The sequence below is a fragment of the Protopterus annectens genome, chromosome 7.part0 (assembly GCF_019279795.1).
Source record: "Protopterus annectens isolate FY-2018-M chromosome 7.part0, PAN1.0, whole genome shotgun sequence".
NCBI lineage: Eukaryota > Metazoa > Chordata > Ceratodontiformes > Protopteridae > Protopterus > Protopterus annectens.
Window position 1 is genome coordinate 1,985,877,366 of NC_056739.1, and position 19,569 is coordinate 1,985,896,934.

Sequence of the window (19,569 nt, forward strand, 5' to 3'; positions counted from 1 at the left end):
CTGGTCAGCCTCAGTAAGAAGTTGAGATCCCTCACAAAATCCTCCAAAGCTAGTTACAAAAACAAAATTGCCACTGTTTCTAAAGACAACCACAAAGCATTCGATAGTTATGTCAAGAATCTCAATGGCAACACTCAGATCTGCTCTGAGTTACAGCACAATGGCACTAAATATACAGAACCAACTGATATTGCCAACATCATGGCAGATAGGTTCAGTGCTAACTTTACCCCCCTCTCACCTCCTAAAAGGCCCATCTCTATACCGGAAGAATGCAAAGCTCCTGTAATCATGGCTGCACAGGTATAAACCACACTCTCCAAAGCCAAGAACACAGCATCCATGGGACCTGACAACATCCCAGGCTGCATTCTACATGAACTACAGAACGAACTGGCACCCCACCTAAGTACCATATTCAATCATAGCCTCACCTCAGGCTTTGTGCCCACTGAATGGTGCACAGCGATGGTTATCCGACTCCACAAAGGGGGATCCACCATGGACCCCGAGAACTACCCACCCATTACCCTGATGAGCCTGGTCTGCAAGGCCATGGAATGTATCATCATGGAACTTATAAACAAAGACATTGGTAATCTCCAAACTCTGGACCCCACCCAGTTCGGGTTTGTAAAAGGCAGATCATGTCTCCTAAACCTGATGGACTTCTTTGAAGCAGTCACCAAAGCCGTAGATGAGTGTAAGGTGTTTCACACAGCCTATCTAGATCTCAACAAGGCTTTCAACATCATCCCCCACTCTAGCATTATAGATAAACTCACTAAACTAGGTATAAATCCCTATGTCACAAGATGGATTGCCAACTGGCTCACTGATGGAACCCACACTGTGAAAGTAGCAGACCCCAAATCTGACTTCAGACCAGTGACAAGTGGAGTACCACAGGGTTCAGTCCTGGGTCCCCTCCTGTTTGGTATCTACTTCTCTGAAGTACAGGATAACACAGAAGGTCTTTGCCTAATGAAGTTCACAGATGACTGCAAACTAGGAGCCATAATCGAAACTCCTAATGATGTGGACATCCTACAAAAGGGCCTCACTGAGACAGATGCCTGGTGTCAAAGCCATGGCCTCAAGCGCAATACCAAAAAGTGCGTTGTCATCCCTTTTGGTAAAAACTCTGTACCCATGAACTACCACATAGGTAGTAGTCTACTTAACGCCGAAAATGTGATGAGACATTGGGACACAGGTGGACAGTAGTCTCTCCTTTGATAATCACATCACCACAGTAGTCAGGAAATCCTTCTATGTGGCACACCTCATCACAAAAGGTTTCTCATCCAGGAAAAAAGAGGTTATTGTTCCCCTCTACTCATCACTCATTAGACCCATTATAGAGTACAATGCCCCTTTTGGTATGTACCTCACAAGACATCTACAACAACTGGAAAGGCTACAGAAGTACCTCACAAAGAGGATTACTGGCCTTAAACAGATGCCCTACGCAGACTGTCTCAAGAAACTCCAGCTTTACTCTGTCACATACTACTGAAGTTCGTGTAAAACGCAGCCTGGGATGTTGTCCGGTCCCATGGATGCTGTGTTTTTGGCTTTAGAGAGTGCTGCTTTTACCTGTGAAGTTGTGATTACAGGGATCTTCTTATGTCTTACTTCACAACTAATCAATTATCAATTGTTTTAGAATACACCAAAAACCTTCAATGACTTTTCTAACAATTCTTTGGAATACTTCTTGTTCCGATAAAATGTTAAATGCATGTCTAAGGAAGTTGCACCTTAATGATGTCATAATAACTGTAGACAATATGTAGCTTTTTCATCTAGTTTGATTTGCCAGAAGTCCTATGCTGCAACTAGTAGTAAAAATAAAATGCAGACAATAACACCATTACACACCTTATAGGTTCACAGGTTCATAGATGTGTACTAGGCCAATGGCCCTGGACCCTTTACAAGCCTAGCCCATAGGATTATCCTGGCACCATGCCACCCAAACTTAGTTCCCAGTACCTCTTGAGTAGATACCAAACAGGAGAAGACCCAGGACTGATCCCTATGGGACTCCACTCGTGACTGGTCAGCAGTCTGACTTGGAGTCAGCTACTTTCACACTGTGAGACAGTTTGCAACCCACCTAGTGATATAGGCATGGATGCCTAGCTTAGTGAGTTTTTCTATGATTCCTGAGTGGGGAATGGTATCAAAGGCTTTGGACAAATAGGTAGGCTGTATGAATCACCTTGCCTTCATCCACAGCTCTGGTGACTGACTCAAAGATCTGCCCTTCAAAAAACCAAACTGTGTGGGATCCAGAGTTTGGAGATTCCCTATATCCTTGTGTATTAGGTCCATGATAATGCGTTCCATAGCTTTGCATATCAGACTTGTCAGGCTAATGGGGTGATAGTTCCCATGGTCTGTAGTCACTCCTCCTTTATGGAGAGGGATAACTGTAGCAGTGTGCCATTCAGTAGGGATAAAGCCTGAGGTGAGGCTGTGATTGAACAGGGCACACAGGTGAGGTGCCAGTTCACTCTGTAGTTCATGTAGAATACAGCCAGGGATATTATCAGGTCCCATGGAAGCTGTATTTTTGGTCTTGGACAGTGCTGTTTTAAACTGTGCAGCAGTAATATTGGGTGCCTGGCAATCTACTGATATTATGATTGGTCCTGGGTGGGGAGAGAGGTAAAGTTGGCACTGAATCTGTTGGCCAATATATTGGCAATATATGTTGGCTCGGTATAGGAGGTACCATTGTGCAGTAGCTCAGAGCAAATCTGGGTATTGCTGTGGAGATTCTTTACATAACTATAGAAGGCCTTGTGGTTGTCTTTACTTGTTTGTGTATTTGTTTGTGTCTTTCGGCTTTTCCCAGTTAGGGGTCGCCACAGTGGAACTCCGGTCTGCTAATGATTGGCAGTATATTTTTACATGCTGGCTTGCCGGGCATTATGCACAACCTTCAACGAAGGAACGCCCATTCACGCATGTCGACACACAGAAGACGCTCTAACTGAGAATTGAACGGGCAACGTCTAACTGTGAGGCGACAACACTTCCGCAGCACCACCACCACAGTATTGTCTTTACTGTCTGCTGCAATTCTGTTTTCATAGCTAGCTTAAGAGGATTTGATGAGGGATCTCAACTTTTTGTTGAGGCTGATAAGGGAATTTTTCCAGTCTTGGGACTTCTCCTTATTCAGCATCAGTTTCCTCCTTCTGTTGTAGAGTTTGTTTATGGCAGGGGACCACCAGTTTGGCTTCCTTTTTTTTGGAGGAGAGGGTCTTGGTTCTATTTCGTATGGCAAGATCCATGCATTTGTGTACGTGTTCTTACAGTGCATTGGTGTATGATTCATTGGTCATGCAACTATTCTCCATTTGCGTGGGTGCCGTGAAGTTAGTCACCTCTGTTTTTAGGAGCCCAAAGTTAGCTTTCGAGAAGTTTTTCATGGTGGTTACCTTTGCGGGGGTGGGTGGGATGTGGATTTCCAAGGTGATTAGTTTGTGGTTAGATCTAACCAGGGAGGAGTTGACTACTGGTGTAGAGCAACGGTCGCCCATGTTAGTAATGACCAGGTCAAGGATGTTGCTACCTCTAGTGGGGGTAAGAATGAGCTGGTCCAGGTCATTAGAATTAATGAATTCTAGGAAACGTTGGGCAAGTGTATTGGTACATGAGTAGTTTTCCCAGTTAATGGAGGGGTAGTTGAAGTCGTCCAGTATAAGAGTGTTAGGTTGGTTCTTAATATTCTCTAGGGTGCTTAGGAATGTGGAGTGTGAATCTTGGGACATGGTTGGGGACCTATAACAGGCTATGACCTGAATCGCTGTCTTATCCAATGTTAGCTGCACCTGAAGTATCTCTGGTACGTTATGTTGGGCTACCAGTCTGGAGGTGTGCGCATCCTTTATGAATATGGAAACACCACCGCCTTTGGCGCTTCAGTCCAAGTTCTGGGGCCGAAAGGTGTGGAATGAGTTATAGCCTGGTACTGCAGGGGCGCTTTCTGCTGCCTTGAACCAGGTCTCTTTTACAGCACAAATGTCGATGTTCTCCATTTTAAGGAGTGCTTTGAGTGAGTGCATTTTGAGATTTAGACTTCTAGCAGTTTATTGATAAGTGCATTCAGTAAAAAGGCAGCTCTTGCATGCACTGGGACCCATTTGCGGGGCTCTTTTTCCTATTACAGCTTCTCAAAGGTATCTTGACCTGCTTTTAGGGCCACATCTTACATTTTTCCATCCACAGAAATATCTTACATCTACTAATACCACAGGTCAGAGATCAATAGATGTGAGTATACTGTTATCCAGATTGGAATGTGCATGCCCAATCATTTCACTTTCTTCCCAACAAAATATTAAAGTACTTCAAACAAAAGAGAACAAAATATTACAATGTGTTCACCTTGCTAGTCTCAGAGACCATCATAACTATAGCATATCAAAATGCAAGTGGGCCCAGTACATGCAAGGGCTGCCTTTTTATTGAATGCACTTATCAGTAAACTGCTCAATGACATCTACTGCCGATCCCTAAAAACTGTTCTTGCTCAAAGACAACAGCAGTATTCTCTCCACAGTACAGATGAACTGCAGCTAGTTTATTCTCCTTTCAAGCAAGTTCTTACAGAAAAACCTTTGCCAAGATGGCACTTGCCTCCTGGAATAATATTCCCAAAGACATAAGAGACTGTAATGTCCTAAGAACATTTAAAATCACTCAAGTCTCATCTATTCAACACCAACAAATACTCATCCTTTAAAGGTACTTGATGTTTGCTGTTAGTAATGACATTACCCACTTCAACAGTAAACATTTTCTTCTGCATAGTCTACCTTATACCTTCTTTCTGTTGATATGTGGGAAACGTATCTTCCATATTATATACTGCACTATGCCCTATCCATGAACTATCATACTTAGTTCACCTCAGCTTATATTTTCCTTATATGTGTGTGCATTTGTATGTATGTATTTAAAATGGATCTATTTTAAAACATCGAATCACACTTTGTCGAACCACCATTCATTGAGACGACATCAACGAATTCTCATTACATCAAATGCCATCATCATTGAATTACACATCACAGAAAATCACAATCGGTAAGTAGCACACACGACACCATGACCCAATAGTGTAAAACATGTTACAGAGCAAATAAAACACCGACCATGATTTTCAATGATGTGTACTTCAGTGATGTCAGCTGATGTAGTGAGAATTCGGTGATGCTATCTCAATGAATAGAGGTTTGATAAAATGGTGATTTGATGTTTTAAAATAGAGCCATGTAAATATATGAAACTATTAGCTCACAAGTAGGATAATTTTGTTAAGGTACAGTCATTCTTCCATTTGTGCAGTGTATTATTTATCATGAGGCTATTCATCTGCCACATGTCCATATAAAGTAATATCTGATATCCTTTTCATTCTTCCTCAATGTATGGGTTACAAATCCAACCTCAGATCCAGCACGTCTGCATTTCAAAGACTTTGGATCCAACTCTCAAGCTCCTCCCTCTACCCATAATGCCCTAGTCCATTTACAATACCTCAGATCTCATTTGCCGCCATTTCATAAAAACATGGACCCACTCTCATAGCATTTTGGATTGTGTAGTAAGTGTTTTTGACTGTTAAAACCTCTTCCTTTCTCTGGTTAATTATTTACTTCATAATTCCTCCCTCTCAGTATTCGATTTATTCTGTCAGTTAGGTCTCTACCTTTTTCAATGTAACTTTCATGTACTATTGTTGGTACCTCTCTTCATATATATTTACTCTTTCTATCCCTCTTTCTTACCCAGATAAGTTGGGTATTCTGAACTACCATTGTTGGTAGTTCTTCTTTCTGTAGTCATAATTTACCTTTAAAAAAAGATAGTTATAATTTACTTTCCCTTCTGTCTTATTTTCTGTTCTGATTACTGATAGATAATATGTCTGAGAAGCCTACAGGTTTTAAAAAAAATGCACTTCCTGTGGGTTCAAAATTCTAAAACTGGACACCCACAGGGATTGCTTTTACTGTTTGGGAACAGCGCATCTGGGTATGAACTGTTCCATTTGTGCTCCATTTAATTCCAGGGCTATAGCAGACAGAAGAAACAAACTAGTCCTAAAAGGATTATTACCTCTGTTCTTCTTCTTCTTCCTCGGGGGCTCAGACCTCCAGTAAACTGCTAAAGCCTCCATCGGAGCATAAGAAATGTTCTCCTCCACTGTCGCCAAAAACTTCTTCATCCTCAGACCCCCCCCACAAAACATTTGAAGATTACCATGTCCGAGTTCATCAGATCCAAAAAGAAAAGCTATGAAGCCTAAGTCTTCAGATCCAAGAGTTATTTCAGCCAGTCCCACTATCTAACCTTCTTATCTGAAACCATTGATTCTCATACCTAGCACTTCATATACGCCAAGAGATCGCTCACCCAAGTTCATGGTTGACCCTATTTTTCCTCAGCTCCACTCAACACTAATGCAAACCCCAAGAAAAAAACTCCAGACCTCAGTGTACAACATCATCTGTCAGGTCCTCCAAGAGTCTTTCTGAAGCAGAGGTGGATAGGATGATGAGAAAGTTCCTCAGATCCAGATGGGAGTTATATTGGCTCCATCTGCCACTGGATCCGTGAGCCTTCCTGCCACTGCCCATACAGTTGTATCTCCTTCTCTGATCAGTCATTCAGTTTTGCAGCCCCAGGATCCAACATTTCAAGAGTACTGGTGTCAGAGCCAAATAGGATTACATCTTCAACTCCAGTGGTTTCCCTGACCAATTCTGCTCCTATGCCTTTGGATTGGGACAAATCTTGGAGCTGTGCATCAGCATCAGATTTGTGTGGCTGGGATCTACTGTGATGATGTCAGATCTATCCTTGCCCCTCAAGCCTTGGTGCTAGATAGCTCAGGTCCAGTTCCCTTTTCAAGGCATGGATCCAGACAAAGGCGTGATCTGTCTGTGTTCAAATTGTCAACTCCAGTAGGGCCGACCACTGCTTCTCCAGTTCCATCTGGCTTTGAGGTTGTGGAAAGGGTGTTCTCTCATTCAAGAGATCCAGTCTTTCATATGTCCTTGGATCCTACCCCCTTTCCCTCTATTGTTCTGAGCTCTCATCCCATCACAACAGCCAGTTCTGAATAGCATACAGACAATTCTCGTGGAAGAAATACCCCTCTTTTTGGACACCTCCCCAGAGCATTCCACTGAGGAAGTTCAATGAAAGAGAACATTTAAAAGAAGGGACATAGATTTCCCCCTTGGAATCTCTCAACAAGATACTGGTTTTGGCAATGGGGAAGGGTCCCCCCAGATCACCACCTGATGACTTCTTATTTGGAGACATTTTCTAAATTCTTAAGCAGAAAAGTGGTTGGTCATCCAATAAGCCTTCCCCCAAAAGAGTCAATATTTCTGGACGCTTTTGGTGCTGGCTCATCTACATCTTGGATGACTCCCCCTGCTGATGAGCTTATTGACCTAGTCTGTCACTGGGCATGGAAATAATTGGATTTTGTTGAATCAATCCAATGCTGTTCAGACAAAATTTCGGCTCCTCCAAAAGATAAATACCACTGGAGCAAAGGATTCCCTGTTGATGCAATGACTGTGGTGGCAGCCACCAAAAAGGAGCAAGAAGAACAGAGCTCCTCTGTCCATCCCCCAACAGAGAGTCTAGGGCATTGGACAGGTTTGGAGAGTGTGTTTTTGCTTCAGTGATCTTTGCCTTGAGGTCCCTGAACTATCTGGTACACTTTATGTGACTACAGAGGGATTTGACCAAGGCACTCTCAAAATCTCTCTCTGAGTCCACGTCTACAGAAGATTACAGAAGATCATCTTCACAGCTGACCACTCATTTATCTATTTCCATTGCATCCATGAAGTTGAGTTCTTATGCAGCGGAAGGAACCTCACGAGCTGCCACTTCAGGCATAGCCATAAGGAGACATGCCTGGATGCAATTATCCAACTTTGCGAAGCCTTCCAAGGCTTCTTTCATCAATGCTCCTTTTGATGGAATGTCCTAGTTTGGTTCTGTGAAAGAAATGCTTTTCCTCAGTGAACATGAAGGAAAAACCCCATCTGCCATATGGATTTGATTTTCTACCCCTCAACAATCCTTTTCAAGGAATCAAAGAGGAGGCAAAAATGTGGTTCCATAAATCCCAGGGTTCTTTCCAGGATTCACATTGAGACAACTCCCTCAGAGGCAGAGGAGGGAGTTCAAATATAAGATGTCATTCTTGCAATAGAGGAGGCCTGAAAAATCAGGGTTTCAGAGATTCCTTTCTGGATAGACCCTTTCAGCACACCTGAAATGCTACCCAACTGCCTGGCTCTGGAGGCAGTTGGGGGATGCTTCTCCTTGCACCCAGATGCCTGGGCTGCTATAATAAAATATTCTTGTGTGCTAAAAATAATATCCAGGGGTTACTTTATACCATTTTTCCAAATAACCTCTTCCAAAACAAGAAAGCTTTCCAACATTCTACCCAGTCAGAGAAAAGCTGCAGCCCAAGAAATTCAGAAACTGCTGAACAAAAGAGTCATCCGCGAGGTCCCACCAGACCAGAGAGGATTCAGAACTTACGCAAGGTTCCTTTTAGTGCTAAAGAAGATGGGGACTTGAGATCAGGTTTGGATCTAAGCAACCTGAACCAGATTGTGAGAAAACTGAAGTTCTGAATGGTCATGGTCCAGTCCATTCTACCTCTATTACACAAGGATGATTGTATGTGCTCAGTTGATCTTCAGGATGTATACTTTCACAACAAAATAAACAGAAGCTCACAAAGACATTTGTGCTTTTGGCTGGGAGTCAGTCATTATCAGTTCAGAGCCCTGCCCTTTGGAAGCATCACAGCCCCCAGGGTGTTTACCAAGTGTATGGCAGTGGTAGCAGCTCACCTGAAACTGCAAGGATTCCAAGGGTTTCCAATCCTAGATGACTGGCTTCTCACTGCCCTAACCATGCATCTCCTAGAACAGTCCAGGGGCTATTTGCTCCAAATTTGCCAGCCACTAGGCATTACAGTCAATATTTCCAAATCCAAACTGCTACCAGTGCAGAGCCCGGAGTTCATTGGTGCTCGTCTAAATGCAATAAATCAGATTGTTTCTTTACCTCCTCATCATATATGCCTAATCAGATCTCAGGTTCATCAAATTCTTTCTCATCATGCTCCTACTGCCAGATTTATTCTTTAAGCCTTAGGTTCCATGGCAGCATCTATAGCATTAGTCCCGTTAGCATGTTACTATATGTGTGTTCTTTAAAGCACTCTAGCTGTTTAGTGGTCTATTTTTCAACTACTCCTATCTTTCCCAGTCAGACTTACTCTGATATGCAAAACTCATATTCCCTGGGGGATCCACTCAGACAACATTTACATAGGTGGCCCCTTCAGTTTATCTCTTCCAGTAGCCACAGTGACCACAGATGCCTTCCAACTGGGGTGGGGGGCATTTCTTTGGAAGGATGGCCCAAGGCATGTGGTACCCCCAAGAGACCAATTCACATATCAATGTCCTTGACATGAGAGCAGTCCTACTAGCATTGCAGACATTTCAAGATGTTCTTCCTGTAAGGACCATTGAGGTCCAAACTGATATGTCTGTGGTCTAGTACATCAGCAAGCAAGGGGGAACTCAATCTTATCCCCTCTGTCAAGAAGTTATGAGAGTGTGGCAATGGGTGATCTCCTTGAATTGCATTCTTGTAGCAACGCACATTAGGGGGAAATCCAGCGTACTAGCAGACAAACTCAGCAGGTCCATTCTGATGCCTCATGAGTGGCCTCTCAATTATTCAGTCATTGAGAACATTTTCCATTGTCGGGACCATGATCTTTTTGCTTCTCTCCACAAAAGAAATGCATCAGGTACTTTGCCCTGATCCCCCCTAAGGGGGAATCACCTTTTGATACTCTAGCCCACATTTGGTCCTCGGGTCTCTTTTACACATCCCTCAGTACCTCTGATTACAAAATTCTTGCAGAAAGCCAGTCAGTTGAAGACCTCGGTTATCCTCATTGCCCCCTTCTGGACTTGCCAGGCCTGGTTCCCCTTCCTTTGATCTCATCTTCTTTATCTTCCTTGGACATTGGACCCTAGTCCAGACCTTCTGTCCCATGCATCCAGGATAAAACATCCCAGTATCCCAATCCTCAAACTAACCACCTGTTTTTTTCCAGTTCCATTAATAGCTAGACATCCGGGACTTTCTTCTCCAGTACACAATATATTTTTATCCTCACAAAAAGACTCCACTAAGAGGATTTACAAAAACAAATGGAAAAGATTTTCTATTTGGGTTCTGAAAAATGACACTGACCCTGTCACTGCTCCTATTTCTGCTCTACTGGACTTTTTAGCTTCTCTTTTTAAGGAAGGTGCTTGTTTTCCCACAATCAAAGTACAGCTGGCAGCCATATCAACCTTTGATTCAGGACACAATGCTCCTTCTTTAGCTGCTTCAGAATTATGTAAGGCTTTCCTGAAGGGCACCTACCTACTTAGATCTCAAGTGAAATATATGTCATGTCCTTGGGATTTAACTGTAGTATTTCAAGGTTTAAATCAACAACCCCTTGAATCTTCAGCAAAAACTGACTTAAAGTTCCCATCTTGGAAAACAGGCTTTTTAGTTGCTATAACTTCAGCTAAAAGGATTTTCTGAACTCCAGGCTCTTTCACCAAAAATTCCTTACAATGTTTCATACAAACAGACTTGCCTTATGAAATAATCCTCCTTTTCTACCAAAAGTAGCTTCTGAGTCAAATATAAATCAAACCATTCACTTACCAGAATTCTTTCCGAAGATTTTGAACAACAGAGAATATATGCTGCATCTTGTAGATGTACACAGACAATTAAGTTTTTACTTAAACAGAGCAAAAGATTTCATAAAAACAGACCAATTGTTTGTCTCTTTTTCACCTAGTTGACTGGGTTTTCCAGTTTCTAAAGTTACATTGGCCAAATGGATAACTAATTGCATTTCCTGGATATATTGTCAACAAGGCCTCCCCCTACCAAAATCACCTAAGGCCCATTCTATTAGATCTATGGCCACCTCATTTGCCTTCTGGTCTAGAACTTCCATTGATGATATTCGTGCAGCAGTCACATGGTCTAATGCTCATACTTTTATTACTCATTACAAACTGGATATAATTTCCAGAGGCAGAGCTGCCTTTGGTTCAGCAGTTCTCTGGAATATCCTTCCATAAGAGCCACCCAAGATTTACGTAGCTGGGGACTCTTTCCCATAAACTGGGGAAGAATGAAAAGGACAACATCAGATATTAAAGCCATAACTAGGCATCTTTGCTGTCCATTTTCATTCTTCCTCAACTCCCCTCCTCCTTCCCCTTTCTTGTACGAACCAATGGAGTTTTGGAACCTGTATTTCCACATTTGACCGTGGTTTAATTCTTCTTCTTCTCTAAGGCAAGACTTTTAAGGAAACAAATTCAGTCTGAGGTATTGGGAATGGACTAGGGAATTAAGAGTAGAGGGAAGAGCTCGAGAGTTGGATCCAAAGTCTGTGAAATGCAGCTGAGTCGGATCCAAGGTTGGATTTATAACCCATACACTGAGGAAGAATGAAAATGTACAATACAGACGTCTGGTTATGGTGAGTACATAACATTAATGTACTGTGCGTTTTGGAATACATTGTTTCATCTTGTTTATATAGTTGTTACCGTGACATTTCTCTGTTACATAAACTGTTTGGTATCTACTTCTCTGAAGTACAGGCCAACACAGAAGGTCTTTGGCTAACGAAGTTCGCAGATGACTGCAAACTAGGAGCCATAATCAAAACTCCAAAAGATGTGGACATCCTACAAAAGGACCTTGCTGAGACAGATGCCTGGTGTCAAACCCATGGCCTCAAGCTCAATGCCAAAATGTGCATTGTCATTCCTTTTGGTAAAAACTCAGTACCCATGAACTACCACATAGGTGGTAGTCTACTTAACAACGAAAGTGTGATAAGAGACCTTGGGACACAAGTGGACAGTAGTCTCTCCTTTGATAATCACATCACCACAGTAGTCAGGAAATCCTTCTATGTGCCACACCTCATCACAAAAGGTTTCTCATCCAGGAAAAAAGAGGTCATTGTTCCCCTCTACTCGTCACTCATTAGACCCATTATAGAGTACAATGCCCCTTTTGGTATGTACCTCACAAGACATCTACAACAACTGGAAAGGCCACAGAAATACCTCACAAAGAGGATTACTGGCCTCAAAGAGATGCCCTATGCAGACAATCTCAAAAAAATGAAGCTTTACTCCGTTGCATATCGCCTACTCAGAGGTGATCTCTGCCTAACACACAAAGCTATGTCAAACCCAGAGCTTTTAGACATGCTCCACTTAAAGAAATCCCAATCTCTACAAGCTACACGCTCTAGGGACCTAAACCTCATCACCACAATAAACAGAACATGCTGGAGGGATAGATTCCTGTCCCAGAGACGTCCCATACTCTGGAACAAACTACCTATCTATATCAAACAAAGCTCCTTATTAGCACTCTTCAAGAAAAATCTTGATGACTGGATGGGAGATAGGAAATTCAACCCGGGGATCACTACTGTGACTCTGCTCGACAGTGGCACAGGAAAATAATTTTCTTGGGTGGCGAAAGCCAGGGTACCTTTTGCTAGGCTTATATAGGCCCTAGGGCCAATAGCCTAGTACCTACCTATGAACCTATGTCTTGACCTGTGTCAATATTTTTTATTCTGCACATTGTAATATACCAACTTTCTCCTTGACAGTGTACTTGCCTGTTTACTGATTGTCACTGTCATATTTGTTTTAATTGTCATTGCCTGTGTGCCTGGGTCATGGCGGAAAAAGGCTTTGGTCCAGTTCATTTACCCAGTCAATAAACAAACAAACAAACAAATAAGGAAATAAATATTGTTGTTGTTCTGTGTATCTAAAATGTCTCTGTAGCAGTGTGATTCAGTCAGTACATGTACACTTTTTCTTTTTAATCTGTGACTCTTTAACATTCCTAACCTCTTGCAAGTCAAACAACCCAAATTATTAAAAAAACACACCTTTATTAAATTTTCACATGTGACATAGCCATACTTACATGTTTATAAAAGTACTCGTACCATATTAATTAGCTCATGTTTAGAAACATTATAAATCCCATATAATCTTCCATAAAATATAGTCTAACCAAACTTACATAAACTGTTTGATTCTTGCTTTCTCATAAACCTCATTCCCCCTCCAAAACATTTTCAGCATGTGCTGCTCCCACAATTGCCACTTTTTTTCTATGTAATATGCCAATACTCTTTCCTATAGATTCCACTTCCTGTTCTTTCATCTCTGTTAACAGTTTTGACTACTTCAGGTATGGCTGGTTTAGACTTTGATTTCCATTTTCTATTAAGTGTTTTTTTTGGCAGCCACTATTATCAAGTGCCATAAATATATATATATATATATATATATATATATATATATATATATATATATATATATATTACACACACACACACACACACACACACACACACACACACACACACACACACACACACACACATTTGCTTAGTTGTGGGATAGTTTGGTCAGCAATGAATCTCGGCCACAATAGCGAACCCTTAGAGAAAAAGAAGAGAATTACAGTAGTAACCCTGAAGGGGTCTACATTGAATCAGTGAACACTTAAAAAAGCGAACACTGGTTCATCGACCCTATTTGAGTGAATGCTGACAATGCCGAACACCCGGAACAGCAATTTTTTTTCCTCAGGGAAAAAAATCGCTGGGCTGGTTTTGGGAGTTTGCCATCTCCTCCACTGTGGTGTGATCTCGGAGTTGGTATATTTAAGTAGGGGGGTGTGGGGGGGCACAGCCCCTCCACGTTAAATACTGTTTTAAGTTTTTTTTTTTTTGGTGGAACAGAGATTTTTTTCCCTGGGAAAAAAAATCACTGTTCCGACTGTTCGGGATTGTCAGCGTTCGGTGAACTAGAGTCGATGAATCAGCGTTCGCTTTTTTAAGCGTTCACTGATTTAATATAGATCCCATGAAGTGCACTTCTAAACAATTATGTGCACTAATTTCAGTAAAAGACCTGCATTATCAGGTATGCAGCAAATGCATAATTTATAAATATTCAAGAATGGCTTGAATTGCAATTCTGTCAGTAAAACATGTAGATGATGTTGTTTTCAAACCACATGAATATAAATAGATTATGTGTTACATGGGTCTATATTACCTTATTGAAAAGGTTGTACAGTGAACGCCTTTTCATCGACCCCTAAACAGCAAATTGCCATGTAAGCCAATGGCCACCTAAGCTATTTTTTTCCTAGGGAAAAAAATCGTTTGGCCAACCAGAAACAACACATCACTTCAAACATTAAAAAGTGGAGGGCTGTGCCCCCCAAACCACCCCTAACTAAATATACCAATTCCGAGATCACACTACAGTGGGCAAAAGGGCAAATCCACAACGATGGCCAAGTGATTTTGTTTCCCTAGGAAAAAAATAGCTGAAGTGGCTTTTCACATAAATGGCAGTTCAATATTTAGGGGTTGATGAAAAGGCGTTCGCTGTACAGCCTTTTTGATAAGGTAATATAAACCCATGGTACATACATACATATGCACATACATAGAAAAATAGCTACTATAACTTGTCAAAATATAAAGTCATTGATGGCATGAGATTTTGGTTGCAGAACTTAATTTTGCTGACTTAGTAAAAAAAAAATACCCCTTTAATTACGCACTGCAATATACTCGGAATGGTACTGAAAAGTATATGGGAAATGTGCAGACTGCATTTGCCTCAACTTTCAAACGCTAACTCAGTGTAAACTAACTGTACTTCAGTCAAACATTCAGGAAAGGTGTGAAAGCTCAAAATATTTTACCACAATGAATTGTATAAAAAGTGAGAAAAGAAATTCAGTAGGACAGAATCAGTATTAGACAAATAGTTATGGTGTGATTTCTGAAGGACAACATACAGCATCAGCTAATAAGAAAATACTTTTAGAACAGTCATTAGATTCAGTTCCAAAGCTGCCTGACATTTTTAGAGAAAATATGCAAAATATTTTCTTCTATAAGAATATTAGGACATTTGCTACTCAACAGGTCTCTTTTGTAAGTCCCAACTGTTCAAAGCAATGCTGTACTGCAAAATGAGGCAAAATCTGTATAATTATAAAAGTGTACCTACATGAATACGGACACACTATCAAGCAACACTAATAACAGATGTTATGAAAATTACCAGTGAAGGAAAAAAAGATTTGTAACAACAGGCATGCAACAAACATAGTATTGCCTAGGCTCAGGGCCGGCCTTAGCTGAAATGGCGCCCTAGGCGAAGTAGTGCTCCGGCACCCCTTAAGCCCCACCTACACCATTCTCATGAAACACTCCTATTTGAGCCACACCCACAGACAGGTTACTCCCCAAGAAAGGCATTCCAGTTATTTCCTTCAATTATTTAAATGCATAGGAAGAAAAGATACCTTGCAATGTAGTTTAACTGTAAGTGAAGGAGGAATTTTTCCTTAATAAACTTGCTTTATCTGTTCACATCTGTTTATCTGTTATCCTTCACACATATTTTACTATAAAGGTCATGTCCTCAGAACATAGAAGCCCATGTGCCTTGTTATAAAGGGTTGCTTAAGTTAATCTAAAAAGTTTAATTTATTTTGGGGTAGGCAAGTGAGTCTTACAGCTCAGTGAACGTAGAATTACAACCTCTCTCCTCCCTATGTACAGTAACTTAAGCCTTAGGGACTTGTGGGAACAGTACATACAAGGGAAGAATGAGGTTTAAAGGAAGGCAGTATTTGAATGAGCTATGTAATGTTTGGCTGACAATGACTGGATAGATTATAAATGATGTATAATGTTTGCAACTAAAATCATGTCAGTATGGTTTGTGACGTATGATATTTGCAACAAAAATTATGTCAACATGGTTTATTTTCCTTTATGTAAATGTATGATTGCCTATGTCATACATGATAATTTAATAAAGATGTTTCTTGTAAATAATAATAATAATAATAATAATAATTAAAAAAAAAAAAAACTAGCGTAGGTTTGTGATTACCCATCCAGTCATCAAGACTAAGCTTAAAGGTAGTTATAATAGCACCTTTGACCTTGTGGGTCCTGTGAGGTGGTTGGCCACCCAGCGTACTAGATAGGGATTAACACAAATCTGTGTTAAATTTTCAATGATGCCAGAGTGGGGGATTGTATCATATACCTTGGCAAGGTCAAGGTTAAGTTGTATGTATTGACTTTTCCTTATCCAGGGCCTTGGTGAGGGTCTCAAAGAAGTCAACTAGGTTCAGTATGCAAGATCTGCCCCTGACGAATCAGAACTGGGTGTGGTAGAGTGCGTGGCGATTGCCTATATCCTTGTTTACGATATGCATAATAATACTCTCCATGACTTCATAGATCAAACTGGTGAAGGTGATGGGGCGATAATTTGCCGGTTCAGTAGTGGCGCCACCTTTGTGCAAAGGGATGACAGTGGCAGTTCTCCACTCTTCATGAATGAAGCCTGTAGTTTGGCTCTGGTTGACTAGGGTGCTCAATGCCGAAGCTGATTCTTGCTGGAGATGGTGCAGAATACAGCCTGGGATACTAGCAGCTCCCATAGAAGCTGTGTTCTCTGCCTTGGATAGAGCCTTTAACACTTGATCTACAGAGATGTGAGGTGTGTAGAAAGTATCTGGGATGTTGACTGGGCCTTTGGGGGGTGCTAGGGGGGTGAAGTTGGTGGATGGATGGGATGGAAGTAGACTATTCTCTATCTGTTAAACGTAGCACTTGCTCCTACAGTACTTATTACCTTGATACGGCACTCTTGTCATAGATAGTACCCCAAAAAGGCAACCCCCCATTTCTCGGTCACCCACGTCCCCCGGAATCTTTTTTTAAGTTTTTTTTGTCTATTCCTTCTAGCATGTCGAGGGATCAGTTGCTAGTGTCCTCTCCTGCTCAGCTGGTAAACCTGGGAATATTGAGGCAATGTTACAATTGCCTCATGTACACAGACAACCCTCTCCTCCTCCCACAAAACACAAATACATGCGAGAGATGCAACTATACGGCCAAACTGGAGGCTGAGCTCTCTCAACATAGGACTGGCAAGACCAGTCAGGAGGAGAAGGTTACCACACACACTATAGACCCAGTCTCACATATTACCATTACAACCTCAAATCATACACATAAACACACAAAGACATACTCGGAGGCTCTGATCAAAAATCTACCAAAACAGCAGAGGCCACCAAAGCAGACACCCAAACAACCACAACCTCAGAACACAACACCTGCAACACATAGACCTCACAGTCAGAGTGTCAAACAGTCACAGCCCTTAAGGCCAAACACAATGCCAGACACACTAGTCATTGGTGACTCCATAGTCAGACACACTGACGTCCCGCTCACCAGACTGAGTAAGGAGAAGGTCACAGTAAGCTGCCTGTCGGGCGCTAGAATCCGCCACATAACGCAAGCACTCAGGTCTCTCAACAGCAGGTACAAATATGACTCAGTCATTGTCCACGCTGGTGTAAACGACCTGAGACGCACCTCCTTGGACTACATGAAAAGAGACATTGAGGAGCTCTCTGATTATGTAGCCCAGACAGGTATGACCCTGACCTTGAGCAGTATCCTACCTTCACCAAGAATGATGCCACAATACAGAGATAAGATGATCAGCTTTAACAATTGGCTTAAACACTGGTGTCATTCAAAGGGGATCCAGTGTCTGTCTGCCTGGGATGACATGCTGGACAAGCCACGCTGCTTCAAGGGACGGCTTGCACCTGTCACCCTGGGATTCCGGATATTGGCAAAGGCTCTTGCCACCCCCATAGTGCCTTTTTTGGCAAGGCTCAAATTCTAAACCTACCACCCTAGAACACAAAAAGGAAAAAACTAAGGGTAATGCTGCTCAATGCCAGAAGTCTAAATCTCAAAATGCACGCACTCGAGGCCCTTCTCAGTATGGAGAACATCGATGTCTGTGCTGTGACAGAAACCTGGTTCAAGGCTCCTGAGAGCACCCCAGCGCTATCAGGTTTTACCTCATATCATGCCTTCCGCCACCAAAATCTGGACAATACCAAGAAAGGGGGGGGTATCCATATTCATCAAGGACACCCACACCTCAAGACTGGTGGCAACGCACGATGCATCGGAGACCATCCAGGTGCAATTAACCATAGGCAAGACTGCTCTGCAAATTGTAGCATGTTACAGGCCACCCTCACAAACTCAGGAACCTCACATGGCCTTCCTGAAAACACTAGAGGGGATAAATGTATCACCAAACACCATCATACTAGGTGACTTCAATTACCCTAATATAGACTGGGAACACTACTCAAGCCCAAGCACCCTAGCCCAAAAGTTCCTGGAATTCATAAACTCAAATGCCATGGAACAACTAGTCACCATCCCCACAAGAGGAGATAACATACTTGATCTCATCATCACGAACATGGGAGCACAATGTTCAACACCGGAGGTGTACCCCTCACTGGTGAGATCAGACCACAAACTAATCTCGCTGGAGGTCCTCATCCCACCCCACCTGAAATAAAAAGACCACAGTAAAGAACTTCTCAAAAGCCGACTTCACACTTCTAAAGACTAGTGTGGTCTCCTTTAAGGCCCCGAGCCATGGAAAACAGTACTCAAGCCGCTGAATCACTTACAAATGCCTTCTACCAGCACCTGCAGGACTGCATGGATAAGGCAATCCCAAGCAAAACAAAGACTCTTTGTACCAAAGGCAAGCGTCCAGTCTGGTGGACCCCAGCCATAAACAAACTCTACAACAAAAGGAGGAAGCTACTACAAGATAGAGCAAAATCCTTAAAAGGTAAGACACCCTTGATCACTATAAGTAAAAAACTAAGAGCTCTCATAAAATCATCCAAAGCAAATTTCGAGAGAAAAATAGCTAAAGACTCAAAAGACAATCATAAGGCCTTCTTTAGCTATGTTAGAAACCTGGGAGGAAACTCCCAGATATGCTCAGAGCTAGTTCAAAATGATGTGAAGATTACTGATCCTACAGACATTGCCAACATACTGGCTGACAGGTTCAGTGCAAACTGCGCCCCCCCTGCCCCCCAAAAGGAGAGATATCTGTACCAAACGATTGCAGCCCCCCAAACATCTCCAGCGCCCAAGTGAGAACTGCTCTCTCCAAAGCAAAAAACACAGCATCCATGGGACCTGATGGTGTCCCCGGCTGTGTGCTCCATGAACTCAATGAGGAATTAAACCCACAGCTAGGACAGCTGTTTAATCAAAGTCTTACCTCTGGATACGCACTCCAGGAGTGGCGCACTGCAACTGTGGTACCACTTCACAAAGGCGGTGCCTCCACCGACCCTGGAAATTACCGCCCATTAGCTTGACAGCCCTTATCTGCAAAGCCATGGAGAGGATCATAATGGACCTCATAAATAAAGACATAGGAATTTGCAGACTTT